The sequence below is a fragment of the Scylla paramamosain genome, chromosome 2 (assembly GCF_035594125.1).
Source record: "Scylla paramamosain isolate STU-SP2022 chromosome 2, ASM3559412v1, whole genome shotgun sequence".
In the NCBI taxonomy this organism is placed as follows: Eukaryota; Metazoa; Arthropoda; class Malacostraca; order Decapoda; family Portunidae; genus Scylla; species Scylla paramamosain.
Window position 1 is genome coordinate 25,714,061 of NC_087152.1, and position 15,453 is coordinate 25,729,513.

Here is a 15,453-nt window from a genome sequence, read left to right on the forward strand (position 1 = left end):
ACACTGTGGCTGCACGCACGGTAGGCGCTGCTGAACACGAGACAGGAAGCCTCGTCCTGCCGTTGCCTGCGTGCGCTCGTCGGCCACACAATGTGCCTGGAAACGCGAGCAGAGCATGGCCCTTGACCGGCAGCGGCTCGGCCTTTATATATGCCGTATGCATATTCCTCGGCCGCTCCCGTCATTGGTTCCCTCTTGTGCTCCGTCTCGTCTGAGCTTCGCTCTTTTGGCTCCCTGCAGACAGTCGGTTCTTCTTCCCTTCCCCGTCCTACCTGATCGCCGCCGCGACTCGCGATGCCAGCGCCTGACTGACGGGAGAAATGCGCGTGAGTTATGCTGCAATTCAGGAGACTTGAAGGAGAGGAGCAGACTCGCAATAAAACTCACGAAAGATTGCCCCGGCCTCCCCAGCCTCGCAGACCAACAAGTGTCTGCCGCCGCCTTCTGATTTTCGCCCAATAGAAGCTTGAGACCGAGCAAGCGGCGCATCAGGATCACGCCAATCCCGTGTCTCCAGGGTCAGCAGGTCAGGGCCACGCCAGTCCCGCGTTCCCTGGGACAAGAGGTTAGTGCCACGCAGCCTGGCGTCCCCAGGGACAGGTGGTCAGTGCCACCGCTGGGACAGGGACAGGAATTGAGGGTCAGAGCGTCTTCAGGGACAGGAGGTCGCCCACGCCGGGAAGCGCGGTTCTTGTTCCCACGCCAGCACGAGGAGGTCACTGTTGCACGACCAGTCAGGACAAGTTGTGTGCTGAAGGGAAGGCGCGACCCCTGTGTGTTTGTGTGTTTGTTTGAGGAACTTTGCATATTTATTAAGGGATCACCGGGGAGGCTTTGCGGTGAATGGAGCACCACGACTCACTGCAGTCCTTCAGCAATTAGATGGATGTCCTGTGGCGACGCTGCTACCTCAAGAGGGAAAATGTTATTAGTAATGGCTGTTTAATGTGAACCATTAGATTTGTCTCTCTCTCTCTCTCTCTCTCTCTCTCTCTCTCTCTCTCTCTCTCTCTCTCTCTCTCTCTCTCTCTCTCTCTCTCTCTCTCATACGTGCGCGCGTGCACCGATGATGATTCTCCTCCTCCTCCTCCTCCTCCTCCTCCTCCTCCTCCTCCTCCTCCTCCTGGAGCACGTGGCCTGGTCATCAGTCTTCTTCGTGGCACAAGGGCGAGGGATCGCGTCAGGGCGTCTCCGAGTTTTCTGCTTCCTGGAAGGTGTATGCAGTGCTTAGCATGCATCAGAAGTGTTATTTGGATTTCTTCCGTGCAAAGACAACAATGAAAAACGGTAAAACTAAATGCTATCTTTATTGGAAGACTACATTCTTCCTTGCTGCACGAACAACCCCTCAAGCAGAACATTTCTCCTAAGGTAATTCTTGTACACTCTTCCGAAGCGAGCAGTTTGCGTGACGAGCACCAATACTTTCCTGTCGTGAGTGTCGGGCGAGGCGCCGGCGGTGTGTTTCTCGTGGCGTCCCTCAAGTGACTCGTGTTGCGGGAGCTGTTAGTTAGGCCAGTGGGAAGGAAGAGAGGAAGAGCGCGAGCATCGAAAATTAAATAAGGAGAGACTGAAATAACAGGACGAGGAAAGAGCAGGACGAAGAGAGCAGTGTTAGAGATCTGAGAGAGATGAATGATACACGTATACGAGTAGGATAGTGTTGAAGAAGAAGGAGAAAAGAGAGAAACAAACTAAATGAACTAAAACAAAGACAAGTGTACCGCTTTTATCTGGCAGACACCATAAGCTTCTTCCCCACGAGAGAAAAATAAAAGGACAAAGCAGAGGAGAATGAGTTCTTAATGACATGGAGAAATATTCCCCGAGAGCAAAGAGAGGAGCGGCAAGGAAGAGTGAGGCTCCGGCAGACTCACCTGCTTCCACAACTCAAAGAAACTCATCAGGGACTTGCACACCTACAGCCTCCCTCGGGTGCTGACTGCCGGCCGCACCCGCGCGTCGCCTCGTCTTCTGTCCGCTTCAGGCTGCCTAATTTGTACTCCATCCAAGCAAGGGCGAAAAAAAGAGAAGGGGCTGTGTGGGCGGCAGGGACGGGGCGAGGAGGAGTAACGGCTAATTGGGAGGTGGAGAAAAGCGAGGCAGATGACGAATGAGAGACAAATAGAGGAAGAGAGGGATTATTAATTGCCTCATTCACGATTATGGCAATATCTGAACAGGAAAAAAGTAGTGTTGCACAAATTAGAAACTTAGTGAAAAAAAAAAAAGCAAAAAAAACATGCGTCCATCCACCGCTGCCTCCACCAACGCAGAGGTGCTGTACTAGCCACTCACTCAAGACTTATTCCACCCGCCTCCAGGAGTGACCTGCTAAGGATATGTTGTTCTAAAAAAATATTTACCTGAATTTGATACCAAGGATAATCTATTTCCTTGGCAGTACAGCGAAGGTATTTTCACGTAAGTAATATGTGAGAAATTCCATTCACTCCATCTTCAGTAAGAGCTGCAAATACCAGCACAGTATGGAATTATTACCGTGTGGTTCATGCAACATCGGCAGCGGTGGCGATGGAGGTCCTTCCTGCGCCTCCTTCCGGTTTTGGTTCGGTGTTTCACTCACGCTCTGATCAATACCTGGGCGGCCACGCGAGGCTCACCTCACTACTGACTACACTTGGGCCAAACCCTTTGCATTTCGAGGAATTTCTACTGTAGTGTCTTGTGTGTGTATGTGTGAGTGTGTGTGTGTGTGTGTGTGTGTGTGTGTGTGTGTGTTGGTGGGTGGTGGGTGGGTGCATGGTGGGAAAGTAGTCGTGGTGTGGGTGAATGAAGAGTCTGATCCAGTTTGACTATTTCTTACCGGTCCGGTCTGTGCTTCATTTGAGAATAAAACGTAGATTAAAACCATGGGCGTATGTGCTGCGGGGAGGGGGGGGGTGGGGTGGTGGCGGTGACGCGATGGGTGGGTGTCTTGAAAACTGTGGTGGATTTGAGGGATGTGGGATTCGTGACGGCTAAATGCTGCCTGGCTGGGCGTGAGGGAGGTTGTGGGGCATAGCAGGAACCTTTTCACTTGCCCAAACCTCCACTTCGGTAACGTATTCGTGGCGGCCACTGGCCATAGCGAGCAGCCTGTCATCCCCTCACTGCTGCAGCCCTGTGTTGTAGATTTTTTAAAAGAGGAGAAAGTCCAAGGTTTTAAATATTTTTTTTCTAATTGTGCCTTTCCCGTGTTAATCATTTTAAAACTGCACGTCCTGCTCTGTGTGGGACTCAATAAAGACAAACAGCATGTAGCAACACGGTGGGCGGCTGGCGAACTCATTAATGAATCAAAGCAAAGGATACTTTTCCGAGCCTTGGAGGTGAACAGAGCACAGCCAAACTGAATAAGTAAACACGTTTCTTTGGCGGTCGTTATCAGAATTCCGGTAAATAATTTGTGAGGGACAAACAAGAGCCAGTCAGCTTTTTAGGACCTCTTTCTAAATGGCAGTCCTTGAAGGAGATCACGTATGCTAAAGGCGCTTGTGTTTCCGTACATTATACAGGTTTCATTTAATTACTTCTTGGCATTAGTAGTGGTGCCTGCCAGTGGTGAATGGTGCCCTCCCCTGCAATGTGTGGCGCAGCTCAGCAAATTTCACCTCCTTCAGTCTCACTGTGGCACGTCGTTGCTCTGAGAACCTTGAGTCTTGAATAATTAATGCACCAGGTTAATAAAACACACTGGTGGTAAACATCTTTCTCAGGATTTGTGTGGTGGATGCGGGAGGCAAACAGACACAGTGAAGACTTGGATTACTTGTGTGATTCTCAGCGACATCCTAGTGCCACAGTCCACGCTGAGGAACTGGCGGAGGTGCTTTCTGTGGGAAGAGACCAGACGGCGGTGCTTCTGAGGTCACAGGTGACGCTCTTCGGACTACACTGGTCCTGTACGCAAATAAAAAAAAGTAGCATTGTTTTGTGGTCGAGAGTTTTATGAATTATTATAACTGTGACATTAAATGTTTTAAATGATGAAATATTTTCTATGAATAGCGACAGAAATCTGTTTATGGAATGTTGAGGTAATTCTGAGTCATAATTTCGTTCATGAACAAACTTTGCTATTCATATTCCCATCAAACAACGCCGAGTTTGTCTTACCTGTGTACCCGCCTGGCAAGAATACACTTTTGTTCTTGTTGTTGTAGTTCAGTTGCGGCGGGAGCAGTGGGTGTGTTGAGGCGCAGCAGACAGTGCCGTAGACTGAGAGTGTCGTTCTTGCGGAAGAGGAGTACACAGACTACTTGCTATTGGCGCGACAAGGCAAATATTGATGGAAAAAGAAGAGATGGAGGAGGAGGAGGAGGAGGAGGAGGAGGAGGAATACAAAGGAATACAAAGGAAAGAACAGACAGCAACAGCACTACTGTGCCTAACGAGGCTGTCTGTGTGTCTATTCTATCACTACCACTACAGATTCTAAGAGGATGGAGGACACTAGGGGTCAAGGAAGGAAAAACAGGAGAGTATAGGGAGGAGGAAAGGGTTAGATGTGATAGCAAAGGATGAAAGAGAAATTATACTTTTCACTACACTAACTAAAAAAAAAAAAAAAAAAACGATTTTATGTAGGCGCAAAGTACGTAATATGAGGAGGAGGAGGAGGAGGAGGAGGAGGAGGAGGAGAAGTACTCTTGCGATAACTTTATCATGCGAGTTTTTATGGTGAGCCTTGATATTATGATCTTTATGGTGGTGGTCGAAGTGGTGGTTGTAGTGGTAGTGGTGGTGCCAGCTTCGGTGGTGGTGGTGGTTGTAGTATTGTAGGTTCAGAAAGGCCGCAAGCTTCACTAACACTGTATATACAAGGTAATTAATTAAGCAGCAGTTTTCAGGCCTCCTCTGAAAGCACTATTCAGTCATAAGCAGCCCGGTTTTGACACCAGAAATCTACCTAGAATTATGCCAATTAATTCGTAACCTTAACATGTAAATTGAGTTTGCTTATAATACGAAGAACAGCAGCAGCAATAATAATAATGATAATAATAATAATAATAATAATAATAATAATAATAATAATGATAATAATAATAATAATAATAATGATAATAATAATAATAATATTAATGATAATAATAATAATAATAATAATAATAATAATAATAATAATAATAATAATAATAATAATAGGTCCCTTTCAACAAGTCAGACAGTCAATGGTGGCCATGGTGGTGCTGATGGGAATGCTGGTGATGGTGGTGGTGGTGGTGGTGGCGGGGGGGACGCATGTGCAGTGTGTGGGAGTGAGCAGCATTGAGGCAGGTGGGCGTGAACTCTCACCAGCCTCATTTTTCTTTATACGAATTTCACGCAGACCTTTCACCGACTAAAAGCTTCTCCAGCCAAAACCTCGAGTACTTCATTTCTGTTCCTCGCTCGCAAAAATCGTGCAGTTTTAATTATGTGCTGTGGGGGAGTCAAGCTGCAGCCTTTCACTGAACCTTAATTACACACAACTGCTTCATTCCCTCACCGCGGAGTCGTATCACGCCGTGCGCTGAATACGAGTGTTTTATAAGTTCCCCGCATCATCAAGCGTTATTTTTCCCTATGCTTGACGTTGCCTGGAGGTCTTCACCCCTGCTTGTTGCGGAACAGGGGAATTTGTACGTATCTGGGGAGAGGAGGTCGTTAATCGTCTGCGGCTTCTCCCACCTTCCTCCCTTCTGCCTCTCTCTCTCTCTCTCTCTCTCTCTCTCTCTCTCTCTCTCTCTCTCTCTCTCTCTCTCTCTCTTAGGAAGTTCCCGTGGCCAAAAGTTTCATAATTTGTAGTGTTGATGTGTGTGTGTGTGTGTGTGTGTGTGTGTGTGTGAGAGAGAGAGAGAGAGAGAGAGAGAGAGAGAGAGAGAGAGAGAGAGAGAGAGAGAGTATTTAATTAAAAAACATAAAGACAAAACAAACGGACTGTGATTCAGAAATAAAGGGAAGAAAGGGAGGCGGAGGAGGATCAGACGCTGTACACGAGAACCAGCCATTAGTAAGACTGGGGGACTTAAGTGCGTGTCTCGGCAAAACTTAGTCAGGATGATGGACAAATTGGATGAGGGATGAGAGACCGTGGGATGCGTCGAGGGCTGGCAGAATGTTGTGTTCGCCCATCGTCTGCCTCGCCTTTTCTGGTCACTAAAAGGAGAAGGCAAGAGATCATCACTTGTGCCTAAAAGAAGTGGAAGAGGTGCAGGTAACATGCAGGTGGAAAAGAAGTGGATTTCTGCGTGTGTAAGGGTGAAGGAAGGTGTTTTAAGGGTACACCCGTCGCATTTTTTCTGGCCATTATAAAAAAAGAGGAAAAAGGAAATGAATCAACACTCATTACTGGGGAATAACAAGCTGCCAACAGCTGAAGAAGTGTAATGTATGGGTAGGGCTGAACAGGACGCTGTTTTAATGCTCGTCTTCCATTACTCACGGCTTATAAATATATATATGTATATATATATATATATATATATATATATATATATATATATATATATATATATATATATATATATATATATATATATATATATATATATATATATATATATATATATACTCGTATATATATATATATATAATATTATTGTTTTTTTTTTCTAGGGTAGTCATCTGTCTTTCCCGATAAAAGAAAAAAAAGTACAGTGAAAACGCAGATGGGGATGAAGTCAGGTCCAGTACATGTGTGTTGTTCCGCCGCACCTTCGCGTCTTTCTCTCTGTTTGTTATCATGACGTGTGTCCGTCTTCCCCTTTGCTGTGTGACGCTTGTATTTTTTATTTATTTTATTTATTTATTTTTTTTTGCGACGCTAACATGAGACTGATGGCGGGTCTTACTGCTCTTTGTTCAGCCATGACACAAGCGTAGATCCTGCAGTCCCCTGTGCCTGTGTCGGGATCTGCCGTGCATGTCTGACTCACAAATTTGTCTCTGAATAGTCGATTTTTTTTTTTTTTTTTCTTTTCATGCTCACGTTCAAGTTTGAAAAAGATGAACTGTCGGCGTGAGTGTTGTCCTTTCACAGCCACTGGGTTCCGTGGAGGACACCGTCTGCTTCCTTCAACACTGCCATTGTAAAATAAAAATGATTGAAAAAATACAACTGAGCAGGATGGTTTTCGGTGATTGGTTGTTTCATCAAGTCTAAGATGTAAAATTTCTTATTTTCAGCAGAACTTTGTGGTAGTTTATCTTTGATGTGGTGCCACACTGTTTTTGTTCCCTGCTGTGCTTAAATCAGGGTGCGGCAGTAACGCGGTCACCACGAGCACACACAAATGTTGCTTGATGCTAAAGATCCCTCCCCACCAATGGGAAAAAATACAATAAAAAAAATCGGAGTGGTATTTTCTCAGGCTAAAGAAATACAGATATTCAGTAATGTGGAGGAATGGAGATGAGGGGCAGTGTTATGCATTATTTCCTTAACTGAGAATGATCACGAGTCTGGTGTGTTTGCAGCAGCAGCTTGTGTGCTCGGTGTGTCACGCAGCGCTGCTCAGGCCGCCATCAGACTCTCTCTCCCCTCTTCCCTCTCCCTCCCTCCCCACACCTCCTCATGTTTACTTAGCGACCTTCCCACCGCCTCTGTAAAAGGACCCGGCTCACGCTCGTCCTTTTAATCCCCGTCCAGTCTGCTTGCTCTGTTTTTCTCGTTACCTGAGCCGGGTCGCGCCGCCTCCTGCACCGTGGCCTGAGTGCAGGTGTGCCATAAGGTTACCGCCACTCTCCTCGAATTGGTTTTAATTAAGGCAATTTTTTCTCTTTCCTTCACTTATGTAGTTAAGTGCAGTTTGCGTGTTTTTTGTTTCCGGATCGAGAGGATGTGTTGCATTAACAAGCAGTGTTATACTCCTGGTGGTGGTGTTGATGTGTCTCTGGTAAATGACAGCAGGAAATGATCCGCATTAAGATAACTATGAAGCCAAGCAGAAGGCAGCCGTTCAGAAGCCAGGAGGGCTCTGAGGGCAACTATACCACCGCCACCACCACCACCACTACCCACCACCACTACCACTACCTGGCCGTGGTGACGGTGAAATGGAGAGGCACAGGCTGACCTGCGGCCAGTAGTGGTGCAGACTCGCGGCCTCGTGATGCAGGTTTGCCTGCGACAGTTATTGCGTGGCATGCAAGTGTTTGCTGGCGGAGACATGCTCGTGCACCAGACGCATGTAACTACGAGTAAGCCAGCCAAAACAGTGCACCTGCGAGTATTACCAGACACGCGGCGCAGGTAAGCTCTGTCATCTGCATTCGTCAAGTAAACTATTTTTTCGGTTCCCTCCAGTAAGCCTTTGTTTGCGTCTGTCCTTAATGTAAACAGCAAAAGTCAATGTTGACGTTGTCTACTGTGTACCTATTTGTTTGATGTATACGTATTTGAATTTTGTGAACAGTACAAACACTGTGTCGGTTGTTGGCGGTGCGTGGTGTTTCTTCTGCTGGCGGAGAGTGGGGAGGGATGTGGGGGAGATCTGGGGAAAGAGATCTGGGGGACGCGAGAGAGTTGCACGGTGACCCAGCTGAACAAGAGTAAAGGGAAAGAAAGAACTTGTGAGTAGATATTGGATATTTATGGTTATAGATCATTAAATTACCGCTGTGAAATATTACATCTGTTTGAAGAGTTCAGCAAAACTATGGGGAGTGAAAATTGTCTTAATATGACAATGTACGGCATTAAAACAGATGACTGAGAGAGAGAGAGAGAGAGAGAGAGAGAGAGAGAGAGAGAGAGAGAGAGAGAGAGAGAGAGAGAGAGAGAGAGAGAGAGAGAGAGAGAGAGAGAGACGTACAATTACCTGTGACGACACCTGGTGCACTCTTATTTCCTTGATCTGTCTCTTGTTCTTGATTGATGGTGTGGATAGCGGATAAAAATGAACATTCACACACACACACACACACACACACACACACACACACACACACACACACACACACACACACACACACACACACACACACACACACACACACACACACACACACACACACACGACCATTGAGGGGAGAGCAGAAAGGGTAAGATGATAGTTATTGCATTACCAAATATGCATAGAACGTTCTCTTTCTGGGAATATGAAAAACGAAAAGGGAACGTATTTTGTTGTCTGGCACAGAAATATGATGCCCTGCCGCTCTCTCTCTCTCTCTCTCTCTCTCTCTCTCTCTCTCTCTCTCTCTCTCTCTCTCTCTCTCTCTCTCTCTCTCTCTCTCTCTCTCTCTCTCTCTCTCTCTCTCTCTCTCTCTCTCTCTCTCTCTCTCTCTCTCTCTCTCATTCCAGCAACAACTCCTCGTAATGATGCAGGTAATGAAACACAAGTAGCCACACGCCCGCACCTTCGCCAGCTTGCAGGCAACATTTCGGCCACGCGCCGCACTGCACACGGCGGCCCGGAGCGCTGAGGCGAGGCACCGCTTCATTCCCGCCTACTGCTGCGTCTTGCTCACCAGCGGACTCTCTCAATCTTCTTCCCCTTCGTCCTCTTCTGGTGCTGAGTCTTGCTGAATATCGGGAGTGTCCTGCCCTTCGCCTGTTTCTTGTTTCTTCTCTCGTCAGGATATTGGAAATGTATTAGCGGGAAGCGGTTTGTGATAAGCAGTTCTGTATCATTTTTTGCCATAAGAAGTTTTGTATCCCGTCTTGGTATCTTATTAAGGTTACTTATATGTACTGCCCCGGTTGTTTACAGGATCATGGCTCTCTCTCTCTCTCTCTCTCTCTCTCTCTCTCTCTCTCTCTCTCTCTGTTTCAATTTTATCATCGAGAGAGAGAGAGAGAGAGAGAGAGAGAGAGAGAGAGAGAGAGAGAGAGAGAGAGAGAGAGAGAGAGAGAGAGAATTATTTTGTGTGAAAGGACGGGCGGGTGGGTGGTGGGTGGAGTGGACATAGGGAGATGGGGGGAGGGGGAGTAGTGGCGTGAACAGTGGTTTGTGGGTCTTTGCAAACCCAGATGTGTTGGTCGTGCTTGTCTGTCTGTTTATTTGTTTGTTTGCTTGCTTGTTTTTTTTTGTGTGTGATGAAAACGGAGTGACATGGATATTTGTATGTGTTAACTTTTGTATGCAAATGTAGGCATTCATGTTTATTCGTGCGTTGTTGTTCTTGTTGATGTTCTGGTCCTTGTTGTTTTAATTATGGTAGTAGTAGTAGTAGTAGTAGTAGTAGCAGTAAGAGGAGGAGGAGAAGCAGTAATAGTGAACATAATAGATATCGTTATAATTTCAGTAATATAATAGGTATTGGAAGAACTGTTATATATTTCATCAACTCCCATATCTCTCTTTTATTTTGTTCCTTCGGTGTATGCAAAACGATGCACCAGCTCTTGCAAATCATGTTTTCCTTGCTGTGGTCGACTGTCCCGGGAGTGCACACTTTGCTGGTTGTGTGTGTGTGTGTGTGTGTGTGTGTGTTTGTGTGTGCTTGCGATAGGAGAGGGGGAAAAATGGCATTTCTTGTGCACCGAAATTCCAGAGAGAGAGAGAGAGAGAGAGAGAGAGAGAGAGAGAGCAGTGAACAATAACATGGTCTTGGCTTGATCTGATGATGGTGGAGGCGGGAAGGGGAGGAGAGGAGAGACTGGAAGGAAAGGAGGGCGAGGATGAGGATGGTAGCCAAAGAAATAAAAAGAGGAGGAGGTCAGGAAAAAGGAAGCTAGATATGACGAGGAAGAAGAGGATGTGTAAAAATAACCAGAGGGAAAAAAAAAAGTTGAATAGATGGAGAAAAAAGAGGAAAAACAAGAAATAGAAGAAAAGGGAGAGGAGGAGGAGGAGGAGGAGGAAGAGATGAGGGAGGAGGAGGAGGAGGAGGAGGAGGAGGAGATGAAAGAGGAGGAGGGGGATTACAAAGCATTACAAAAGAATATATGCAGCAACATACCACCACTTCCTCGTTGGGCTTCTCGATTTCACAACTCAACAATAATCACTAGCATTAGAAAAAGCACAACAGTAGTAGTAGCAGTAGTAGTAGTAGTAGTAGTAGTAGTAGTAGTAGGAGTAGGAGGAGTAGGAGGAGGAGGAGGAGGAGGAGGAGGAGGAGGAGGAGGAAAGGCATAATATGGAAACACAAGATCGTAGAGGACTAAAAGAGGATGAAGGAAAACGTAGAATGAAGAGAAAAATAGGAGAGTAAACTGATGGTATTTGTGATGATGGTGATGTTGAGGCGTGTCCGTACTCCTGCTGGCGCGTGGGAGGGCCGCTGGGGATCGTCTCAGGATGGCGACGCCGCGGAAGGAGAGCTCCAATTCCATGAGCATATTCCTTCAAGAGTAGTAGGCCGTAGTTTGAGCGTGGTCCATTTCTCCTTCTCCTCCTTTTGGTGGTATTTTTGACTTTCAGCTCTCTGTGTGTGTGTGTGTGTGTGTGTGTGTGTGTGTGTGTATGTGTGTGTGTGTGTGTGTGCGCGTACATGGCCCTTTGAACATGAACATGTTTTCATTTCCTGATGTTCCTGTCACAGCCTCCAAGCACGACACACACACATACACACACACACACACACACACACACACACACACACACACACACACACACACACACACACACACACACACACACACACACACACACACACACACACACACATACACACAGATAGATAGATAGATAGATAGATATTTTATTGACCACAACATAATACAGCATAAATATAATATATACATACAAATACACCATAACATGGTCCAGCACAAAATTAAAACTCATAAATTTCTAAATACTTAAAATATCTTAAAATAATTTGTGAATCAGGAACCCGTAGTGTGTTCTACTAACTACATATAAACAATATAACATGAGTAAACAATGTCGTTCAATGTACTGACATCCTAGTTAAACAAACAGAAGTACTCTTTTAGATTATTTCTAAGTACAGATTTTACTTTTTACTGACACAAGTGATAAAAATGAACTAATAAGCTAGATTGCATAAAAATGTTAAAATGTTAGAATTATATTCTGACTATATAGCCGTTATTTTTTTCTACTTAGTTATATGAAGACAGAATTAGGTGAACAATTTTACACTGATCCATATTAGAATATTGCTCAGAAAAAATATCTTGAATAGTTACAAAATCATGACTATCTCTCACATGTTGTGTACTAGGACAATCTTGTACCACATGTGTTTCCGTCTGTATACAGCCACATGGACACAATCTCTCCTTTATAGGTAGACGACCACGTCCCCTCCTATTCCATCTGCCAGTCTCCACCGCTAAAGAGTGAGCTGACAACCTAAACTGTGTAAATGACATCCTCTCTCTTTGTGGTATACTATCCCTTACACGGTAAACCTCGTGAACAGATAAACCCGGATTGATTTCTCGGTAAGTCATTCTCCTAGATGATTCGGATCTCAAAATATCGTTCTTTAATGATTCTGTTGTTAATATGATATCATCTAAATTATTAAAAATCAATCCGTGTACATATGTTCTCGTAGTATATCTAGTGTCCAGTACTTTATGTATTACCAACATTAGGGGATCGTCATTCATTACAGATCTTTCTCGCCACACTTTAGTGAAGAACTTTCTTTGTCTACTTCGTACAAGATCTTTTAAAGGTGGATATCCAGATTCAATGTAACACATATCATTGCAGGTGGTCTTCCTAACTCCAAGTAGCTGTTTTAATGCCCAGTTGTAGATTTTTGTGACTGGTTTTAAGTCAGCGTTCAGCCACGACTCACACCCATACAGCACGGCTGACATGAGAGCAGCATCAAATATTCTCTTCTTTACGATAAAGAGCCAGTCACAATTCTTCTTTAAGAATAAAACAAATTTGTTAAAGTGTGCCATCTTTGCCTGCATGTGAGCCGCGACTGCCGCTGACACGGAACCGTCAGCTGTAAATGGTGAACCAAGATAGGTGTATTGTGCGCACGACTCCACCACCAGGTCATCTACTCTTACTGCCTCTCTGTCGTGTTCTGTACCACATATAACAAAGAATTTTGTTTTTGTTGCATTGATCTTCATGCCATAGCTATCGCAGTACTGTTTTAGCAATGTTACTTTATTGATTAAATTATCTTTGGTTGTTGCAAGGAGCACCGTATCATCCATTAGGACTAAAATATGTAGCCAAGACAAGAAACCATCAGGATTACTATTTTCTTTGATAATCTTAATCAGGTCATTAACGTACAGGACAAAGAGCAGACAAGATGTTGAGCTACCCTGACGCACCCCGACCGTGGCTGCTACTATCACTGAACCGATGACACTGTTCGTTACCGCGTACATAGCAACAAGTGCCGCCAGCATAACACTACCACAACCCAAACGTTTCAGAACTGCAAATAACATACTTCTAGGTACCAGATCGTAAGCCTGAGTAAAGTCCACAAACATTACAAAAAGTTTCCTTTTCTTCCTTTTAGCCATATCAGTTAATAATCTTAATGTTACGATATGCTCAATGCAGCCACGACCTTTCTGTGCTCCAGCCTGCTCCCTGTATGGTTTGAACCATCTCTCCAGTCGCGCAAACAGTACCATATCAAAGAGTTTAGCGAGACAATTAATAATAGTCACACCACGGTAATTACGAGGTTCCCGTCTGTTACCTCTCTTAAATAACATGAACAGTTTAGCCGTAGACCATAGACTAGGATATGAAGCTGACGCGAATATAGTATTAAATAATGTAGTAATTATCAGCAACCATTGCCCTGTAAGTAGTTTTAACACACCGGGAGAGACTCCATCTGGACCGCATGCCTTGTCTGGCTTAATATTGTCTATTTGCTTCTGAACTTCCTCTTGACTTATCTGGTCATCTAGAATTGGAATATTTACTGGTAAATGATTTCCGTCATCTAAATTATCTGCCACAGTAGGATTCAATACTTCCTCATAAAATTCTTTAAATTCCTGATCAGAAGGACGACCATCTTCCTTACAATCACCCTGATATTTACCCTTCCATACTCCATACTCCATACTCGAGAATCATCACGGTCCTGTAGGAGTCTGTCCCAGCGGTCAGTGTATGTCCTGTGTCACGATCGCCTACTTACGTACGATCGTACGATCCCGGTTATCTCTCCAAGAAAGTGGACGTTACACTGATCCCGGAAAGTTTTAAAGGTCTGGATTTTTAAAGGCTTCGAGTGCCTACCCGACCTATCCGAAATCGTCAGAATTATCTCTTACTCCACCTTTACCTTGACTCAGCACACCTGGAATTACCTCTAATACCAGATTGTTGTTGGGGGGTTAGAAAACACGATTATTCTATGTTACAAGCACATATATTAATACTAATAATAATTCACAAACAACATGAGGTAGCACACGTTACTACATGACGTTCTCGTCACTTCCCACGTCACCAGAACCCGTTTACACCTCCACCAGTCACAGAAATATTTCCCCTCAACCGCAGGAATTTACTCAGACGCCACTACCGCGTCCCCAGACAATAATTCCCGTATTTCACCTCCTCAAGCCTCACAAGAGATTACCATTATCACCAAAGATTACCATTACCATTACCATTACCATTATCACCAAAGATTACCCATAACACCATAACATCGTCTCCAAAATCACCAATACACCACAACACCAACTTCCAAGGTTAACACCACAACCTCCACTCACAAAATGGCTGCCAGTTTGACCTATGACCCCTCCCAACAGCGTCACCGGCACAACTCAACAACCGAATTTCAGCGGACAAGAGCTCTTGGTACCACAAAAGACTCACTAACCTGATCCTGGATATCAAGGTTATACCGCTACACCACTAATACCTCCACAAACTCACTCCATCACCAATCCACACCAAAATCCTCCCCTGAGAAACGCCACCTTCCTCCATACTTCACGACCCAAGGCGTTCTGCCTTTTCCCCTCCTTGGAATGTGTTGTTGCCCACTCAAGCTCCCCTCGTTTTCAACGTATTTCACCTCAATTATACTTCCTTCCTTATACATACAAAGATATAGAGAACTTAAATTATGAAGAGAATAATACTACATGATATAAAATGGGTAAATAAGCCTTACACTACTTATAACAATAATAAGGATAATGTCCGAATGGCAGGTAACCGGAACACGGGGACACTAAGAATACGTGATCCCATTCAAGGTAAACTCGGCCAATAACATGACACCTGTCATGTACTCGTACATCATTACCTTCACCTGCCGCCGTCTCGCCACGGCTCCTACTGCAACATTCGTACAACACTTCAGACACCTTTTCTGCAAACTCATCTACAGTGACATCATTACCATCCACATGCACATTAGAAATTAAATTAGAGAACATATCATCATTAATCTGATTGAATTTTATAGGTTTACTCGTCATCTTAGCACGCTCCGCAGTCCCCAGTAGTGATGCATGACCGCCTAAATGGTAGGCACGCCGTAACACATGGTCAAGATTGACTTTATTCAAGCATAATTGGA